General features: G+C 43.4%; 1 protein-coding gene across 18 annotated transcripts in view; it reads left to right on the top strand.

Moving 5' to 3' along the window:
- Positions 1–21250, top strand: part of DAB1 (DAB adaptor protein 1) — a 411090-nt gene that overhangs the window by 252739 nt on the left and 137101 nt on the right. For 2 of the 18 annotated variants that reach the window (XM_026790476.2, XM_014263801.3), the window contains one exon: positions 10142–10233. The exons of 14 other annotated variants lie outside the window; for them this stretch is intronic. The gene's annotated coding sequence lies outside the window, so the exon portion shown is untranslated. Of the gene's footprint in view, positions 1–10141; positions 10234–18228; positions 18599–21250 lie in introns of those variants that run through there. 2 more of the 18 variants (XM_074545717.1, XM_074545713.1) reach the window with 2 other exon arrangements.

The raw sequence follows: 21250 nt of genomic DNA on the forward strand, positions 1-21250 counted from the left end.
GCTTTAATCAGATTCAGGGGCAAAAATGACAGAAGTGTTTCAAAAGTTTATAATTGTGAATTTCATGCAAAATAAGACCTCTAAACTCCAGCAGACTGGAGTTTAAAGGTCTTCTTTTCAGTAAACCTTCCAGCTGGGGGCAGACACACAAATTCTGCATGTATCTTTAGCAGTTAAGGAAATAAATGCAAAAGCATCCATGCATTAAAGGAAGATCAGTGGTGGGTGAAAGCAAAGGAACATTTTTTTCTTTTCTTCTGTTTTGGTCAATGGCTAGGAACTCTCATTTAGCTAGAGGAACTCTCTGTGAGGTGCTGTACCTGTAAGTGGCAGACTCCTGTCACATTGTGGCTGGCACCCCAGGTTTGCCATTTTGAGGAAAGAAAAGAACCACAGCAAACCTAAGAACAGCAGCAAATCCAAATTGTCCTCTATGCTTTAATGTCCAACAAGGGCTGGGGAAGAGGGGGCCATGGGTTAATTATGCATTGCACAAAAAAGGAATTTCCTGAGGTTTTTCCCCTAATAGCACAGAACTTATTAAATAAATGGAGAAATGCCTGCATTGTACCATTCATTTTCTGCCCTTTTGTTTTCTCTTTAAACAAATGAGTCTCAATAACATAAATTTGGCGTTTTGAGAGAGCTTTTTGTGTCACTAAGCACACAGAACAAGTGTGTGCTGTCCTGGCAGTCAAAGGGCAGAGATGCTGCTCGTCACCTTCTGGGAGCAGTTTTGGGTCAGGGCTCACCTGTGGATGCCTTGTGCTGGCTTGTGTCAATGCCTGTCCCCCTCTGTGGTGTATCCATGGTGTATCCATGGTTTATCCATGGTGTATCCATGGTTTATCCCTGCCTTTCCCTCGCCTCTGTGGATTCATTTCCCAGTTGTGCTGCTCCTGTCTGTCCAAATAAACCCGAGTTAATCCCAGCTGGGGCAGGGATGTTGTGGGCAGGACTCACTGGGGTCACAGCTCCTGCCAGCTGTACAAGTGGGCAACTTTATTTTTAGCATATTCCCAGCCTGACTTATCAGCGAAGCACTTTGAGGTAACGACTTCAGCGTGTTTGATGTTTGTTCATTTTGAAAGATGTCATTTTAAGAATTTCTGCAAGTTTCAAAACTGCCCTGTGGGAGATCTGTTCCATGCCAAAATGTCATTTCAGATTCTAAACTACATACTCCCTCATACTTTCTCTTTATAAATGTTTCAGAGTACCTGCATTTTTTATCATTGCACTTTTGTGTGACCTGTGAGTTCCTTGTAACTAACCTACAAGGCCTGTCTGGGGGAAGTAATAGAATTATTTTAAATGAGGTTTTTTTCCTCTGTCAGAAGGTAAAGCCACCACCCAATTATTTCTTCCTTATGTGTAGATATTTGTATTAATATTTTAAAAAATGCAGCGTTTATAGTGTCACTCATAGGTCTGTGTTAAAATTAAATCAAATTGTCCTGGGAAGTGAATGCTTAGTTTCATTTCTAACAGTTGTTAGAACCAGGCCTTATTTCTTTAGCAGCAGATCAAACTCCTGATATTTTCTGCAAGTCATCAAACTTCATTCCTGGGCCAAAATTATGTGTGAAATCCTGCTTGATGGCTGTCCTGGCAACACTACCACTCAGAGCAAACATAAAAATAATTATTAAAAAGAATATTTACAGTGAGCACCTCTGAAACATCCTCTTCAATGGGAAATACCATCAAGAGGGAATCCTTGAAATGTTCATTTCAATGCTGGTAGCATGGAGAGGTGACCATCAAGGGCAGGTGTGCAGCTCTGGAAATGGAAATGTTGGTTAATAGCAGCACAAAAATGGAGTAATTGCAGGTGTGATGACCATGAATCAGAGGCTCTTTCCAGTTCCCAGCTCTCCAAAGGCCAGTGGGGAGCAGCAGCCCTTGGGATGCTGGGTGGGTACAGAGCTGGGAGAGGATTTTGAGCTGTCCTGCAGCACCTGTGGAAGGGGACTCAGGCTTGAGGCTGGGGATTGTTCTGCCACTCCTGATCTCTCCTGTTTAAAGCCCTTCCTCTTCCCAACAATAAATATTCATTGAGCTGAAGGGCAGGGGAATGAGAGGTGGAATACTTGAATTAGTGAGGGCATGAGCTTAAACCTGGAGTTCTGTTATCTTAGTCTCTCTCATGTATTTTGATCAGAAAATTTTCATCCTGGGTCTATGGAGTCTTTGCAGAAAATGTTTTGGGCAAACTGATTTCTGCACAGCCTCCAACAAGTTTTTAATGAAAATGTGTGCAGGTAATGAAAATGTGTGCAGTGTTTTTAATGAACCACATTGTGCAAGTAAACATGCACAGCTAAAAACTTGTGAGGAGGGCAAGCCTGAGGGAAATGAATTATTGTGGCAGTCACCAAGGATCACAGGGATGTAAACTCCTCAATTTTCACTGGGGGTGTCTGTACTGTGCACAAGGAAAGTTAAATCTGCTCTTCCCACCTTGTTCAGGTTTTGCTTTTGGGATTTTTTTTATCCCCTCCACAAACACCTTTGCCAGGATTTCTTGGTGCACAGAGCACCCTGCAATGGATATTCCCTTTCCACTGAGCTGTGCATGAGGTGCTGTAATAAGATCTGATAGTCATATCTTTTTTTTACAGTTACAAAGTCATGAACTCCAGGGCAGTATTTCCACCTCACAGCAGGCTTCAATAGAGCAGTGTAATACCTCTGGCAGCCTTGGGCTGCTCTGTTAGAAGGAACACTGGGTGCCCCCGACAGTGCTGATTTAAGCTTCACAGTTAACATTATTTTTAAGGACTCAGGACACAGAAAAGCTCTGAGAAAAACTGGTTGCTCCTGTGCTCTCCCCACAGAGCTGACACCAAGTATCAGATGTCACGGCAAACCTTCCCAGGCAGTGCTGGCTGAAATTGTTCAGAGCTGTCCTGAAAAGCAAAAAACTAATGGCTTAAAATAAAAGATGAGAAAGAGAAATTTCTCCATAATTTAGCTGTCAGGAGAAAGAGACTGTGGTCTTAAAACTAAAGAGATCCTGTGGAAAATGTGTTATTTTTGTGCTGAATACATTAATTTAGTGATGCTGTTGGAAACTAAAATCCTGTAACATTCACCCTTCCTTTCATTTAGTTTCTTGATGATGAAGATGTGTGACCCTTCCCACCACTCCCTGCCACCTCCATTTCCCTGGCTCTGCTTTCATGAGGATGTTTTCACTGCCAGTGGGAAGGTTAATGAGCAATTGGCATTGCTTGCCCTTTTCCAGGCCTGGGAAGTGCAGAGCTCCATAGGGATCAGGGACACCTCCCTGGGCACAGAGAGGCCAAAGAGCAGAGATCAGCATCCCTCTGCTTGCCAGCACTGCTCCCTCCCTCCTTCCTCCACCATTTCTTTCTGCAATGTGAGAAAGCATGAATTACCCACAGTAGTCACCCCACAGCTCTTTGTTTTGAAACAAATGTTTGTGGTTAAAGCTTTTTAACAAAGGGAAATCAGTAAATACGTTTGCCAGTACCTTGATGACAAGGCAGTGACCCCAGCCAGCAGAAATTCTCTTTTTCAACCAGAAATGCTCTGTCCAAGTGCTTGCAAGACTTTATGTGAGGCTATATCAAAATCAGTGACTGGAAAATGATGAAACTGTCTTGATGATATCCCTCCACAGGCCTGGAATAACACAAGACAACAAGGTTTGTTCCAATTTTTGTTTAAAAATGGCTCTTTAAACACTGAACAAATTTTGCATGAGACAAAGCACTGAGGAAAATGACAAGTTACTGTTTGTGTTGAAAGATTAATTCAATTTGTATTCAGCTGGAAATTAAAACATTGAGTTAATATACATTTAAAATGTACTGTTACCAGGAACCAGAGGCAGTGTTTTACTGCTTTTGTAGCAAGTGTTTGTAATCTAATTAAGAAATAATAAAAATAAACACAACACAAGAAAGCCAGAGGGAAATGGTCAATGAGAATAGATGAAATTTCAGAGAGTGTTTGCGGTGAACTTACAACAATAAAGGGAAGCTTGGGAAACTGAGGGGAGTTACTTTTCCTACAAACCTATTTATGGCCAAATTCTTCCCATTTCCTGTGGGTTTTTTTTTCTTTTTTTTTTTTTTTTTGTGCTCTTCAAATAAAGCCTGCATAATGCTAACAAACCATAGAACTTAGAGACCCATGAATGGTGTAAATTAGGACTGTGGTCACTATCAAAAGCTGGGTTTGACTGCTTGGTTTTTAGAACAATAATGAATTTGCTGTGCACAGAGCTGCCTGTGCAGAAACTGCTGCTGGGGTTGGTGATGTTTGCCCACCCAGAGCAGCTGGCGGGGCCCTGTCCTGGCTCTGGCTCTGTCTGTCCATCCAGCACTGCATCCCCATTGCAGCTTTTCCCTCCAAGTGCTTTCCTGTCCGTGCTGCTCCCTGCCAGGCTTGCCTCCCTCATCCCCTTTTCTGCTTGTCTCATCACCCCATAATGCTCTTTTTCTTCAATCACAAGTCAGAGATTAGAAAAATAAACACTGGTTGCTGTCAAAACACATGTTCCAGGCTCCCTTCCAGCCAAGGACTCCCAACTCTTTGGGTGGTAATTCCTCAAGGCACAGGTCTCCTGTATTTATTGGGACAAACTCAGAGTGAGCCTCTGGGTCTCAAAGCCACAACTTCTGTACTTTGTCACAGTGTCTGGGTAACACATCCAAAATTCATCAATGCAAGCACAAGTTTAGGTGAAGAAAGTCACCCCAGAAGCTCTGGTTTTTAATTTAGAGCCATTATTTGAGAATGCAAGTGACATGAAGATGGTCTTTTCAAATACTTGTAGCTTTAAAGGGAAGCAGTGCATCTCAAGTGATAATTAATATGTACAGAATTACAGAAATGGCTAAGACTTGACAGTGTCTGTGTTCATTGAGAAAATAACTATAAAAAGTTCTATTAAGAAACATTTTTCCTTATATCATTTTTCTTTATATTTTTCCTTATATATATTTCCTTAAATATAACATCTTCTAATCGAGATGTAAATTAATAATCCCTAATAAAATGTAAACATATTTAGGAACTATTATTTAGAAGTCCTGATGGCTTTGAATTTTATGATTTTTGGAAGTCATTTGAATACATTCCACTCTTCATCAATCATAGCTTCTCTTGTTCTGAGAAGAAACCAAAAAAGTCAGTGGTGAATGAATGCTCTGTAAAAATGGAGAGGAAAGGGCTGAGAAAAGAACAGCATGATTGTACTGCCTTGCCACTGCAGCAAATAATGCACATTGTACTTTCAAAGGGGGAGAAAATAGAACTTTTGGCAGGCTCCACTAGAATAAGTAATTTAAAAGCTATCACAGAGCTATCTGACCAAAACCACTGGGTTTAATTATGCTTATGGGGGAAAGGAATAAAAACAAGAAAACATTTTGGACAGATTGGGTGGATTCTTCCACAGCTGATTCTGTTGTGAGATGGTCCAACAGGAGCTCATTTTCCTGCAGTGTAAGTTATGTTTATTGTGCATTATCCCCACGCTGGATCATGTAGCTCATATATTTTGCTTTATGGGACAAATCAGATAACAGTTTAAGGCTGAGGGCTAACTGACTGTATATATCCCCAGCTGGTTAAACTGCTGGTTGTCACTGGGCATCTTTCATGGGAAAGGCAATTCCAGGAGGATGAGATTCCATCTCACAGAAGTACCTCAAGTACATTTTTGCACTTGCTCACATGCAGTATTTATTTCATAGCTATCTATGCAGAAGATAAATGTGAATGATACAATTATTGAAAATCCCTCAGCTTGCTTGTGCCCTGTGATTCCTTTCAGCTCAAAGGTTTCAAATGATCATCCCCTACAGAAAAAAAAAGATAAAAATTAGCTTGGTTTTCTGTAAAAGCAGTTTTGTCTATCCTTCAATATCATGTTGCTGGAGAGGATTTCATAGTAAATGTGAAAATGTTTATATTTGATACCCCACAAGCAGGGTGACAATTACCAATTTTTGCTAAATCAATGCCAGCAAAGAGGTAATAGTAGATACTTTATAGCTGCTAAGTTTAAAATAATTTATTAAAATTAAAATATATAAATTGGATATCTTTATGGCTTTTCTTTACATGTTTAATTGGATGTTGAGAAACCAACAAATGTATTTACAGGATAAAAAGATTGTGCTATGAAGAGAAAATTGGCTGAAAGAAGTAATCTTTAATGCATGTCAACGGTGACATAGAAAATGTGAGGTTGTGATGTTATGAGAGTTATGTTGTTGACTGTGTTATACTGATATAAAGTTTATTGATTGTATTAAATTCTAGGTTTAAAATGTTCTCCCTCCTGGCTGTTGATATGTGCAGCATACTTCCTTTTCTCATTTTCACTTCTTTATATAAAGGAATGAAAATGGGGCAGTGTCTGTTTCAGTTCAGTTGGTCTGGAGATGCCACAAGGTGGATTTTGTGTGCCTTCCAGAACAATGGTTACAAACATTCTACCAGGTCTATAATGGCAGAATACTTCATAATTATTCACCTCACATTCCTTTCAAGTGATCCAGGTGTGCTTTAGAATCATCACAAAATCCCAGACTGGTCTGAGTTGGGACGGATTTTAAAACTGACCTAGGTCCAGGCCCCTGCCATGGCAGAGACATCTTCCACTGTCCCTGGGTGCTCCAAGCCCTTTCCAGCCTGACTTTGGGCACTTCCAGGGATTCAGGGGCAGCCACAGCTTCTCTGTGTTATACCCAGCAGTATAACAGTGACAAAAGAGAGAGGCAGAAAGATTTTTAGGTACTTGAACATACTGAGTTAGACAATTTCCACTTCCAGGGATGGTGACAGTGAGGATGCTCAGGCCTGCAAACTGCTCCAAACCAAGGCTGTCCCAAAACTGCCCAAATCTTAAAAAAAACAAAGAGGCAATGAATTCAAAATCTGTCATTCCCTGTTTCCCTGGAAAAATATCTTAACACACACAATCTATTTTTCTACTACTTTAAGATGATATCTGTGCTGGTCCATGGGCAGGATTTTGCCCTGTGTCTATCCAACACTGCAGATATGTTTTCCTCCCATAAACCCTGTGCTACTCTGCTCTCTGTAATTGTACTGATCCATAGCATACTGTTTTTTTCCCATTTGACCTTTGCTTTTCACTGACATTTGCAAAATGTGACTAAGTTGAAACCACACTAAATAGATGTTAACAGCAAAATCTTTTTGCTGCTGTTTCTATTAAAAAAAAAAAATCTATTTTCTAGAACTGCAGAATGCGAGGACAAATGCAAAAGTTCTGATATTTGCCATTACCACAGCACATCCAAATGCAATTAAAAGCATTGACCACTTGCTTATTTTTATGTGCTGATTTACACAAATCTATTCAAAGTAATGAGAAGCCCAGCTGGTACAAATCGTTACCAAATGCCTTTCGTAGCCACCTTTAGCCAGAGAACATTTGTTCTACGTTAACTGAGAACAAACTGTTTCAAATCATGCTGCAGCCCCTCAAAAGTATTAGACACACATTTATCAACTGTTTTGAAAGGCAAAATTAATTTACATGCTTCTCCAGCAGCAGATGTGTGTTCTGACATGTCGTGGTACAAGCGAGCCCAGCGTCTCAGTGCAGCTCCGCAGCTTTTGGGTGGAGGGGACATTTCCTTGCTGGCCAAAGCAACCTTGGCAGCAAAAGCTGCTCAACAACCTATTTATTAGTATCTGCACTCCTCCCCTGCTGTTATATTAATATAATGAATTGTTCACAGGTGCTCCAAATGAGGTTTAGATGATCGCTGGGAGCTTTGTTACTCAGACAAGCCAAATCGAAAGGAGCAGATGCAACAGTCCCCCAGCAGAAGTACAAAGTATGACTTAATGAAGGTCATTCTGCACATTTTGGCCTTGGCGACCCTATGAACAATCACACTGTCATTATTTTACTGTTTCTAGACAGAAAAGTGATTGCTTCTTGCCCACTTGCCTTGATTTTTTTTTAGTTGTCTTTATTACATCATTGGGAGCTCTTAATTGCATTTAATCCTACTCTCTTTTAGCTAAAATGAGATAGTTCCCATATGATTGTTGTTAATCCATGCTCTAAGTCATGTTTGAGCTTTAATGCTCTTTTTTGTGGCGATGGTTAAATCACAAAATGAGCGTATTCAGTGTATTCAAGCACTGGGCCAGGTGAACAGACAGTAAAATGGACATTCCCAGCTGGATATGCAAAATGGAGAGAAAAGAGGAGTTGGAAATGATGCCAGATGCATGGCCTGAACATTTCCTGCAGGTAATAGTGTCCAAAACCTGTGGTTTTCTTCTTTGCCTTTGTTTTGTGGCAGATACAAGCCAACCCAATGCCATTATCCCCAGAAGGCCTGTGTATGCACTTAGCTTTGTAAATGTTGATTTACTCCATTAAAAGTCTCCTAAAGGCTGTCCAGTAGCTGCAGAACCTGGGAGATGAGGAATTGTCATAGGTGTGTCTTTGGGAAATGGAGGTGTCAGCCTAGCAGAGACCCGGGTCCTTCCCCCTGACTCTGCCACAGATCTCACTGGGATTTTGGAGAAAAGCTCATTTATGCCTATTCCTTATGATGGAAAAAGGGGTGAGGATTATTTTTCTTAGTAGCCTTTTTAGCTGTGTTTAGTTCATGCATTTCTGAGATAAGGCTTTTCCCTTGCTTTATGTCTTACACTGCTCATCATAAAGGGATTGTGGTCTCGGCTGGAGCCTCTCAGTGCTGTAATAATTGCAATAAATGTGAGGGCTACTGCACCCAAAGTGCTCCTTAATGTCCTCCTGCCCCCAGATGGGAACAAGAAGAGGCTCTTTTCCTTTTTTTTTTTTCCATTTTAAAGGGAATGCACTAAGGTCACAACGTGCATCAAAGGTCTGTCTCTGCATCACTCAGCCCTCCACCAGGCAGGCTCTCTAACATGCACACTTTGATAGTTCAGTGACAGATCTCACCAAGGAGAAAGGACAGTATTTTAACCTTGAGTACACATTGCAGGAGAAAATTGCACAGGGACAGAAAAGCCATGTACAACTCCTGTGCAATGAGCCGAAGAAAAGGATCTTCATTGGGCTTTCCATCTAGAGGGGCCTTGGCAAGGAGCTGCCAAATGCCGTTGTTTTGTAAAATGTGGGGGTTACTGTGCATTCATAGTGCTGCAAGGGGTCACTGGTGGAATTCCCAAGAGGATACCACTCCTGCCAGCAAATATTACTGAGGAGAGTGAGATTGTGGTGCAAATATGAGCATAATATTCTTAGTTCTCCCCAGAAGAGACATCAGCTTTCTCCTTTCCCGTCCTTCTCTGCTCCAACAGGACACACTGCACTCCAGATTAGGTATAACCTAACTCTTGGGTGGATTTTAGTGTGAAAAATGTGTATCTGGATGCTTTTCTGGCTTGGGCCTTGCCAGATTGTGTTTATATAGGTTTACACTGGACTCCTGGGGGCAGGTGTCTCATTTCTATTGGGCTTTGAGGCAGAGGCCACAGAGTGGAGCACAGAAGTAATTGTTGGATCCAACCATGAAAACTGCTATTACTTGGTTTCTCTGTGACATCTGTTACATCCTGTTGTGCATGGGATGAGAGGCAGATTTTGTTTCATTTCAGAATCTGTTGGTGAGCATGAATAGTATCTAAAATTGTTGATGGCTCATCAAAACACACATAAAAGCCATTCTTCCCGAGCCCAGCTTCGGGAGGTGTAACAAATCAGGGCTCTGTAGCAGGAGGATTCAGTTCCCAGACTGTGGCAGAGGCAGAGCTGGGAGTAGGTGTATCAGCAGACTGCAAAACCCCCTGTGGGACCAGCAAAGGAGGAGCAGCAAAAGTGGGAGGGTTCATTTATGGCTACCTGGCTACAAATACCAGCAACTTGCGTTTAATTTCAGCAGATTTTCCCGGGATCTGCACATTCTCCCATCCCAGCTGGAGGCAGGGGGGTTGTGTCCCCAGCACAAATATGGACAGCGCCAGGCAGGGCTGGAGCATACGTTCCCACAGATTTGGGGTTGCCACGGGGCCACGGGGCTGGGGGAGCTGCTGCACAATCCCATTTTCCCATCCTGGCATATGTGCTCCTGGTCACATTCCGGAGCGTTTTACAGCTCTCCTCCTTCCTCATCAACAGGCCAGATGGATCTAGTCTTGCCTACCACCCACTCCTGAGCTGTGCTGTTTATTGACATTTGTCACTCCCAAGGACTTGTGTTTGAGCAGAAGGTAAGTACTCAGTTGGCTGCTATAGGTCTTTTGTAATTCATTAGCTATTTAATCAATTTTTGACTTTTTTTTTCCTTGCTAAAGACCATGTCTATGATTTATTTAAGTCCTGAGTGAAAATATTTAATATCAAAAGCTTTGTTTTTTAAACAATATGGATTTTCCTCCTCGGTGTTCTTCTTCAAATTTATTTATCTGTTGAGGAAAGAAGCTCGTTGTAAAGGAGATATGCATAGGCAGATGTTGATGAGAAATGAAGGAATCAGAAAGGAAGGAGCTATTTGGCTTAACAATACCTCAGATTTCTTTTTATTCTGTGTGTAACCTTGATTCAATGGAACTTGTCTGGATCCTGATGCTGCTGGCTTGGGCAGTTTTGTTAGAGGTTGGCATAGAGATTCAGTCTTCAATGCACAAGACACATGAGAGCCTTCCAAAAGTTGCCATGATGTGTATTTAGCATCTAAACCTGGAATCTGGCCGTCATGTTGGGATGAAGGGGTGCCAGTGAATTCCTCACTTTGCTGAGTGCTATCCTGATTTGGTGAAATACCACTTTAGCCACAGGAACCACATATCTGAAAAACTATAATCTCTTCTGTGTATATGCTGTGTAGTCTCAAACTGGACCTTAAGCATATTACAGCTGCCAGTCTTTTAAAAATCCCATTTTTTTAATGTTCTTTGAAATTATCCTGGTTTTGTGGCAGTGAATGAGGACTCAATAAGGTGGTATAGATTCTGTCTTGGTTCTGTCATAATTTCTTATTAAATGTGAATAAGAATGCCAGGAATGAAAAAAGACATAGATATTTAGGAACCTAAATTCCAGTGAGTGCCAGTGAGTAGTTTTCTAATATAAATAAATAGAATGCATTTGAGATATTCTTTTAAACCTCAGTGTTTTGGCTCAGGCTAACATTATAAACTCTTTCAAGTGAAGGATTGTCTTTTTAGATAAACAGCAAAACCTCTTTAGAAAGGAAGCCCTGATCTAGTTGACACCTATAAATTTATTACAAAATAAAAATACTTCAAACATCCTTCATTTAAATTGTTATTTGAAGATTTATATTATTGCATTGAGTTGCTATTGTGGCACTTGCAATTTCCATTCCTGCCTGGAAAGCGTAAAGAGAAAAAAAAATATGAATAGCAAACATCAGAAAGTAATGATTTGTCATGTTTTGAAATGTATTACAGAAATATCAACTTAGGCAAATATGTTTGGCTGAACTCTGGCATGCTGCCTGGAGCTGAGGCTTCCAGGCTTGTGCAGAGCCTCAGTGTGTGCAGTGCCTGGGGATTGGGAGCTCCAGGGTCCAGCCTCCCTGCTGGACAAGGGGAAATGGACATCCCAGAGGGGCTTTACCTGGACATCAATTCCATGGTGCTTTCCAGGGGTCCCAGAAGTGCTGAGATCTTGTATTGGAACTGGCACTTGTTACTGTTGAGACGTGTGTGGAGGTTCTGAGTTCGGCAGCAAGTGGAGCAGCCCCACTGAATTCCTCAGTCCTTGGCCCAAATGTGTCCCACAGTCTGAAGGGTGGAGTGGTCAGTGTCAGCTCCACTTTGTCATAGAACCATGGAATAGTTTGGGTGGAAGGGATTTTAAATATTATTTCCAGTTCTACCCCCTGCCATGGGCAGGGACACCTTGCACGATCCCAGGTTGCTCCAAGCCCCATCCAACCTGGCCTTGGACACTTCCAGGGATGGTGCAGCCACAGCTTCTCTGGACACCCTGTGCCAGGGCCTCACCACCTCACAGGAAAGGATTTTTTCCTAATATCCCAACCATCCCTGCCCTCTGGCAGTTTGAAGCCATCCCCCCTCATCCTGCCACCATGTGCTCTCATAAAATCAGCAAGCAGCAGTGGCAAAGGAGTCAATAATCAGCAGCTGTTAAAGAGGGATTATATCCATCCTTGGATGGTTCTGAAATGGCAAAAGGGAACATATGCTGTGCTATCCAGAGAATGGTTTGGGTTGGAAGGGACTTTAAAGTTCACCTCATTCCAACTCTGCTGCCATGGGCAGAGATGTCCATGAGCTGGACTCAGAGACATAATGAGAGAGTAAAGGAAAGGTCAGGAATGAAGTGTTAAAGGCAAAGAAATGTACAAGTTACTGTTTAAACAAGAGGTTTAAAAAATGTATTATTATTAAAAGGAAAATGATGAAAAATTGATTTCCTACTTTCAGATATAGCTTTATGTAGCAGTGGGCTCAGCTAACTCAAAATTGGGCTAAGCAACTTCCAGAGGAAGGTGTCAGGAATCCTTTCTAGTGCCTAACAGAAATAACACATTAAATCTTACCTGAAAATGCCTTTTTCAGCTAGTGCTTATAATACCATGCTGAGGGCATATTTCAGGATGAGTCTGAGGTTAAAAAAACACCTCCTGAGTAACCAGTGGCACTTGCTTCAGCACTTGTGTTTTCCTCAGAGGTCTTCCATCCAATTATTGGCCAGATCCAGTGATATTTAACTTATCAGATCTGACAAGAGCTGAACCCAAGGTAGACTGACTGCCTAAACATTTATTTGTGTCAATGACACGTTTAAAACTCTCTGCTCTGTCTAAATATTTAAAAGGAAATATAAAGAGGAAAATGTAATGTGACATAAGAGGAAATGAAAAACAACCTTACTTGCTGAGGACATTCACTACACACAATTGCTGTCTCCTGAATACCTGTTATTTTGGCAGAAATTGAGGGGAATACAGCTCTAAATATCGTGTTCATCTGTCTCTTTTTAAGAAAAAATGATTTTTACAATGGCAAGTGGAACTTTTGCTGTCAAAATCATGGAATATGACAACAGCCAAGATCTTTAGGAACCTCTGAGACTGAAGTATCCAATTGTAAAAGCTACATCTAAAAATGAATAAATAATGAAGATAAATGTGTATTTAGTGAAAAGAAGCTGCAGTATTGTCCAAACCAGAGAGCTAGACAAAGTCTAAAGAACAAAGTATTAAGTTTTTTTTACTGGAGAAGTGGAGAGTTTAAACTTTTCAACTCCCCTTTTATTGTCTAACCCAGAGTAAAGCCAAATTTTGGAATTCTCTGTGAAGCAGGTAACCTCTATTTTTATAGTAGAATACATTTTCCTTAGTAGGTACCCCTTGCTTTCAGTTTATGTGTATTTAAACCAGCATGAGCACTCTGCAAGGTAATGCAGAACCATGTGGGCTTTCAGGATGTAAGGGATGCTGAACATTTCCTTCACCTGCAAAGTTCTCCTAGAAAGGAGTTTATTAAATTCCGATGTGTCTCTGCGTGGATCATCAGTGGTGTCTGGGGGGAATGAGAGAACAACAGAACTCAGAATGTGTGCATAAATCATGCTCTTAGCAACATGTTCTCTGTTGGAACCTGACACTTATGTTTGCAAAAGCAAACCCTCTCTAAATTAGTTTGCAGTTAATTGGCTGTGAAAGGAAACGCACCTTGCCAAAAAGGATTTGAAATATGAAGCAGTTTGGATTTGTGAAGGAGCTGATTGCTGTTCTTGGAGAATCACAGACTCTTTCATGGGCATCTGGGAAATAATGTGGTTCATAATCTCCAGTGCTTTCACAAATTCCATTATTTGGCAGGACAGGCATCTACTTGCTGCCATCTACTAGAAGATAAATTGATTTTGGAGGGGCAGCCTTGGACTGTTTGTTGGAGCTGCTCATTTGCAGCTGAGGAAAGTGTTTGCAGGAGGGTTAGTTCGGTAATATTTTGAATATGTGAAGGACACTAATAGGAGCTACCAGATAGAATTACAAGATCTTGTTTCTATTTTTTCTCCCAGGACTCAGAATTGAATGAATGGCCACATATATAACAATAATTAGTGTCTATGTATGTCCTTGCCTGTCTCTGGGGTCCTCCCAAGAATTCCTGGAGACATTCTGACAGGAGGCTTCTGATGTACATGTGGTAGACATGGATATAAAATGAGTATAGGTGGACTTGTCCAAGATCACAGACTAGTTAGTGACAAAGCTGGCATCTGAACCAAGCTCCTGAATCTCTTTTTGCATGTGTAACTATGAGATTTTGCAATCTTTGTTGAGATGCATGAAAGGAAGGTTCCCCCTGTGACCAAACCACAATGCAGTAGAGGATCTACCTTCAGAAACCAATGATGAATCTCTGGAACATTCAAGACTTAATCCCATTTTTAGTATTTCCATGTGCTGGCTTTTAATAGAGAGATGCCAGTGGTATTTTTTGGGATAATGCATTTTCCATAAGATTTCACTATGGGTGCAAGAATTATCATAACCTATCAGTGACCTGATATGTCACTGCTAGAAAACAGAGCAGCTTCCCATTTTTCATGAGGAGCTGCCAAATTTTTTCTATACAAATCTTTTTTGGTTGGCAAGAGCAGTGTTCAGCAACATATTCTGTTCAGTCACCTGAGGTATCTCTGAGGAAATATCCCAAGAGATCTTTAGTGGAATAAGAGAGCTGAGTTTCTTTGCATTTGAGAAAACTGAGGATGAAACCAAATCATGATTAATTCTCCTGCTGAATGGCAAAAGGAGCTCACTGTGTGGCTACAGCAGTAAGGGATGGGCTACCATAGTTACTGATAATGCAGCAGATACTATTTTCAGTCAGTGCCTAATTGCCTTAGAGGAACTTATTAAACTGAAATCACTATTGTGTGAGGAGCTATTCACATAGAGGATCTCCAGAGTGATCATGATGATCCTGCTGTGGGCTACAATATAGATCAGTAAATGTGAAAAGGGGTTTTGTGAGAAGGCTGACATCATGAGAGCTCACTTGGCAAGGGATGGGTCTGCACGTTGTGCTGTATTTTAGTAAGATGTTAATAGCAGAAATAATGGCTCCCTTTTAGATATTAAATTCCCTCTTCAAAAATCCCACTTGAATCCAGCAAAGTGTAACATTATGGATCTTTCACTTCCAGAATCTTTCAAAGCACCAACAAAAACTCAGTCTCAGACATCCCTCAAAATTTCTCTGTACTATTATTTGGTAGTCCTTTGTAATCAGCACAGCTTGAGACACCTTAATTAGTTTCATGAAGGTAGGGCCTGTATTCCATCTCAGGAAATGTCCATTTCTCACTAATGCCAGTGGCTGTCACACATGGGCACTCACAAGAGCCCTACAGGGTTTTTGGCCAGTGGTTTGCCATTTTTGCAGGATGGTGCTGGTTTTACAATGTGCATTTTGCCTGAGCATTTCATGTGAGAAACCTACAGGCTTGCAGCTGGGCAGCACTGATGCTGATTAACTTGCCTCTGAGGTGAAACTGGGAAGTTTTCTGATTACTCTTCTCCTAGGGAGTCAGAAACTTTGACTGTGAATTATCAGCGAATTCACTGTCAACAATTATCCTGCAAATTATCTCTTATTTGCAGGTAAACATTTTTGCTCTGTGGGGTGCACTGGTTTACTAGCAACTGCAGTGCTTATTGAAATTGGATAGTATAAAAAATTACTCAGAATCCAGGTCTACAGCTATCAGTGGTGGATATTTTAATGTCATTTTGAGGCAATTCTTTATAAAATTTGTACAGTTCTCTTGGTTGGAAGATTGAATTCATCCTTCTCTCATCTGATGCATACAGGAACACTTAAAAATATTCTGATCCTTGTCCTGTTAGTATAAATCTATTCAGGAACTCAGCTGATCCTACTTTCCCTTTAGTTGTTTTAGTAAGTAACAAGTGACTGAGAGCTGCACAAGTAACTACTGCAAAAATAGTTGAGAATTACATTCTAAGTTTTGATTTTCAGCTCCTCCAGCTGTTCAGTGGAAATGAAAGTTTTGGCCTACAGGTCTTAATATATAACTCTTAATGGTTTATCGCATAATTGGTGATGGCATAGTGCATCATCAGAAAGGAGAATACAGGAATGATGAGTTTAAGGAGAATAGAGGAATGATGAGTTTAAGCTTTACAGATAAACACAAATGAAATCTGTCAGTCTTCACACCCAACTTCTTGTTCCTTTGCTTCTTGATCGTATTTTTCAGTAGAGAGAAGGAACTGTGACCAAATATGTGTTCTCATGTGAGAGTTTGTGTTGCAAAGTTATGGCCTAAAAAATATTTTACATTACACCAGAGCAGATTGCTTATGGCAACTCCTGCATAATGAAGGAACACAATGAAGAACTGCAGTGCATATTGCTCTTCAGGTCTGTTCTATTTTCATAGTTGTTGTTTTTTTTTTTTAAGTAGAAAATTGCATAGTATAATTACAAGTTCATTTGCATTCATATTACAAGCTGTGAGCTAGTAGTCTTTTATATTTAAAAAGTATTATTAGCAAGTGTGACTTGCATCCATACATTTCAGAAATGAATGGGAATGAAGTTTTATACTACTCAAAGTTCCCTCTCTACTTAGTCAGCTGCCAGCACCCCTCCTGTAAACTCCAGGACCTCAGTGAGGCCAGCAACACAATAAATGCAACTTCATTTTATTGTGCACTGGTCAAAGGGTAAGAACAGCTCAATTACTGTTTTCCCCCCAAAAACTGCCTTTTGGGAACTAAGGGCCACCAATATTTTATTTGGCCTAATATATATAGACAAGCATTTCTCCTCAAGGATGCTATTATTTCCTAATGAAAAAAATTACTTTATTCCTCCTTTAGTTCTTTGTCTTCCTAGATGGTGAAATTGTCATCAATAGGAAATTTTGCTGCAATGAAGTTGACTACTTACTTCTTTTAATTCACATTAGAATAAGTGGGTTCAACTGAGAATCTGACCTTTCATTTCTGTAATAAATTGAAATGCAGAAAACAGGTCTATAGTGAAAAGCTCCATTGAATCAACTACTCCTATAAATGTGGCTTGAATTCTGAATTTTTTATGTTGTAAATGTTATTACATGACGTTATCTTTTTTGCTTAATACCTAATGTGCTGCAGAAAGAATGATTGAGGGAGATGAAACTGATAATATTTGAGAATGTTACCAGATCTGTGCATGTACTTCCAATCAATCTGCTCACTCAGCCTTTCCCTGTGCTCCCTGCCCTGTTAAGTGTGTTGCCACATTGGTTCAGCTCTCCTGCCTGTCAGGTGCAGGTAAAATAACCTGTGGACATCTTTCTACCTTGTGAGCATCCCGGTGATCGCTGCCCGGCTGTCATCGCGGGGTGCCACATCAGCAGCCGGGTACCGGCGTGTCCTCAGAACATCTCGCTGGAATTCCCGATCAGATTCAATAATTTCTAATGGTCTGAGCCCTCTTCTCTGTCAGCCCAGGGAGACGTGGCCGCTCAGCCCCGGGGGGTGAATCAGATCTATCTAGAGGCTGCAAAAAGCTTTTCTTTTAGTCATTTACCTCGGTTAGCGAGAGCAGCGCTGCTTTTATGCATTGATTGGAGATAATACTGGTGAAATGGCAATAACCTGCCAAATGGACTTCTCTCTGTATGTAAATCCTTTCGGGAAGTGCATGACAGCCTCTGTTTTCTATGGGTCTCCGTTTGTAAAGAAGCTGTTATCACAGAATAAGTTTAATGGGTCGTGAATTTTGTGTTGAAAGGAGAGTCTCTCCATGACTTCTGATCCGCCTGCAACAGACCTATTGGCTCGGCAGCGAGTGCATTAGGCTAAATATGCTTCCTCCATTGACTCTGAAGGTAACAGCCCTAAATGCCTCATTAAATTTTCATGGGTGACTGCGAGAAGCCATGAGAAAAGCAGCACACTGGTGGTGGCGGCGGGGCCCCCGGCCCGGCCCCCGCCCTGCGGCCGTGTGGGGGGAGCCGCGATGGCGGGGCCGTGCCCGGGCTCCACGCGTGGGCAGCGGCCACCTCCGCCCGGGCTGCCCCGCTGACCGCCCTCCCTGCGCTCGAGGGAAGCCCTGAAGCCCCCGGTACCGACTGCCCCCCGGCCGTGCTTGAGCGCGGTGCTGCGGACGGGGCGGGGGGGTCTCCATGCGCTCCGCTCCGCTGGCCCGCGGGGCTGCCCCGGAGCCGAGGGAGAGGCTCGGGACGAGCCGACGCGCCGAGCCCCCCCGCCCCTAGCGGGGACAGCCCCGCCAGCCCCCTCCTCGCCCGGCCCCCTCTCCCTGCCCAGCTGCACAGCGGCGCTGAGACCCCCAGCCCTGGGAGAGGAGGAGAAGAAGGAGGAGGAGGAGGAGACCGACCCCTCATCAGCCGCGCTCCTCCACCGCACACCTCCCTTTTCCCCTCCCTCTGGCCTCAGCGCCGCGCTGGCGGGGCCGGAGAGGGCAGGCGGCGCGGGAAGGCGGCTTTCCCAGCATGGACGGGCCATGTGTATCCTAAGGAATAACAGCAGCTGCTGCGCCCACGATGGGGAGCAGAGGAATGCGAGGAGGAGAGGGCTCGCTGGGGCAGGTGAGAGAGCCGGTCCCTGCTCCCCTGCGCGGTGCGGCGGCAGGTGCGGGTTTGGGGGCTCAGCGGGGCGCGCTGCTCCTCCTGCCAGCGAGGACCGCAGCAGCATGGAAGGGCAGCTTTTCTCGGAAGGAAGTTTATTTTTTGCCCGTCCTTCTCCCCTCCCGCTCGCTCCCGTCCCCCCGAGGCGGGGAAAGGGCTGGAATCCCCTGCGAGTCGCGGGAAGTTGCCGGCTGCGGGGGGAGCGCCGTGCGAGGCTGCCCCACAGCCAGCCGAGCTCTGGGCAAAGGGCTGGGGGCGCTTTCGCCATCCCCCGCAGCGGGGCAGTAAAAAAAAAAAAAAATAGAGGAGGAAGCCACAGACTCGATGCGACTGCGGGATCCCCCCCGGCCACCCCCGCCGTGCCGGGGGTCCCTGGGATGCGCCGCTCTCGGGAGCCTCGGCCGCTGCCGCCCCGCAGCTGGAAGCGCCGATCGGTCGCGGTAGTGCCGCTTGCTGCGGGAAGCGCCCCCCGCTGCCGGGCTGGGAGCCGGCTCAGGGTTGGGAGTGTGCTGAGAGCTGGGAGCCGGCTGAGGGCTGGAAGTGTGCTGAGGGCTGGGATGCGGCTCGGCTGCGCCGGCGCTGCCCTGCCCGGGAAGGTGCGGCAGGGCCGGGGGACGCCGCGCTGAGGAGAGGCGGGGAAATGGCGCCCGGAGCGGGGCGGAGGGGCTGCTGGACGCGGGGCGAGCTCGCCTTCCCCAGCCAGGGACCCTCTGGGGACCGCCCCTGGTCCCCGGCCAGCAGATCCCGGTCCGCAGTCCCCAGCCGGGAATCCCCTGCCAGCCCCCGGCGCTGCTGAGCCGTGCGCGGTCCAGGGCAGCGGGTGCAGAGTGACCGCTCGCGTTAGGGGTGCTGCGGGTTCATGCGGCTCCCCGTACAGCCCCTACTTCAGGGGAAAACCCGACGCTCCCCCGTGATCTGAGTGTTTTGGAGCGCTTTCCTCTCGGGGCTGTGCACCGAGTGACCAGGAGCTGGCAGCCGGGAGTGAAAGTTGAGAGTTGCGGTGGGAGGAAGGCGGGCACGGGAGCTGGTGCCAGGCTGGATCAGGACAGCGGTGACAGAGCCCGCAAGGGCCGGCAGGACAGCACGGGACTGTGAATTCCCCAGGGCCGGCTCTTCCTTTGGTGTTTCACACGCTGGGAGCTCAGGTTCATGACCGGCACATTTGAAATGCCTCTATGAATGGTGAAGTGGGATGCTGGGACTAGTAATCATAGTAAAGAACGGTAGATAACAAAGCTGATTTCTGAGCTGGAGAGTCCTGGAGCTTGCAGACGAATGGGAAGTTTTTAATTTCCCGACGAACTTCTGCTTCATTGTATATTTCAAACCGGTTAAGTCAATTTCCAGGTCTTTCCCCGCAGTAGTTTTAAAAGCAAAGTCCTTGGAACTCTTTGCCATTTGTCTAAATTCTGAATGCATGTCTGAAGCATTTAATCATGTTTATTGTTTTCAGCCACTCAAACGGAATAAAAATTACTTATCGTTGACGAAGCTTATCTCGCAAGCTGTTTCACAGTATGTTTCCATTGCAAGACACAGTGCTGTGTTAAACTACTGATGACTGTATTGTTTATTGTTCTTTCATTCCCCACCCTCACCCCCGTAACACCAGTATCAATCTGTTCCTTACTGCTCTACTCAAAAATAATGGAGGAGCAAGTTTTCACCAGTTTGGTATTTTCACTCGGAGCTGAGATTTATGTCTTTTATATTTGCTCTTAAGCTGTTTTTCATTCAGTGTGCTAAAGGCAGCTGATGTATTAAAAAAGGAATCAAGGCATAAAGCTAAAAGGGACTTTCAAACTCCTGAGCTGAAACTGTGCATGGAATTAGTGCTGGATCCACAGCATTATTTATTTGTTTATCCACATACTTAACACCTTCCTGAAGCATAAGGTTCCTTGCCCCTTTGTCATTCCCACTTTATGTCATTACACAGCTAAAATGCACTATTCATACTGGTGTAGAAATACAGATTTATTTTTTGGAGTGTTTTGATCTCAGACTGTACCTCATAGGTGGTTTTGCTGAACTTTAACAGTATCTCAACACAGTGATGGAGGACACCATCATGTTTTCTTGTAGGATTACCTTTGGGACCTTAGTGACTGCACACATCAGTGGTTTCATCTTAGGAGGATTGAAATTGATTTTCTTCTTTTTCTTTTTTATTTTTTTTATCTCAGCCAGTGAAAGACCCTGTGTATGTCCTTTGACCCATGGCCTCACATGATGAAGTGAAACCAGTAGTGGAGGATGTAGACTTGAAGTAGCTGCTTCTAAAAAGTAAAAGTATCAGAATGAACCCCTTGTTCTGATCAGCCTGTGTGATTCTTTGGGCAAGGCACAATTTTTAAAATTTGCAAAATTTGTAAAGCTGCTGCATATATGTAACAAAATAAATTTAAAACATGAGCATTATGATACTTTTTTTCATACTTTTGATGGGTCCTTGCTCAAGCAAAGTAAGATTGACCATTCCCTCTCATCCATAACAGGCGTTTGTCTCTAAAGCATTTTATATTTCAAATTTTTGCAAGGTATTTGTGTTGAATTTAGCAACAGCCAAGCTCAGCAACTAAATATCAGTGAGGTGGGAGAACCTCTATTTTT

The sequence above is a fragment of the Zonotrichia albicollis genome, chromosome 8 (assembly GCF_047830755.1).
Source record: "Zonotrichia albicollis isolate bZonAlb1 chromosome 8, bZonAlb1.hap1, whole genome shotgun sequence".
NCBI lineage: Eukaryota > Metazoa > Chordata > Aves > Passeriformes > Passerellidae > Zonotrichia > Zonotrichia albicollis.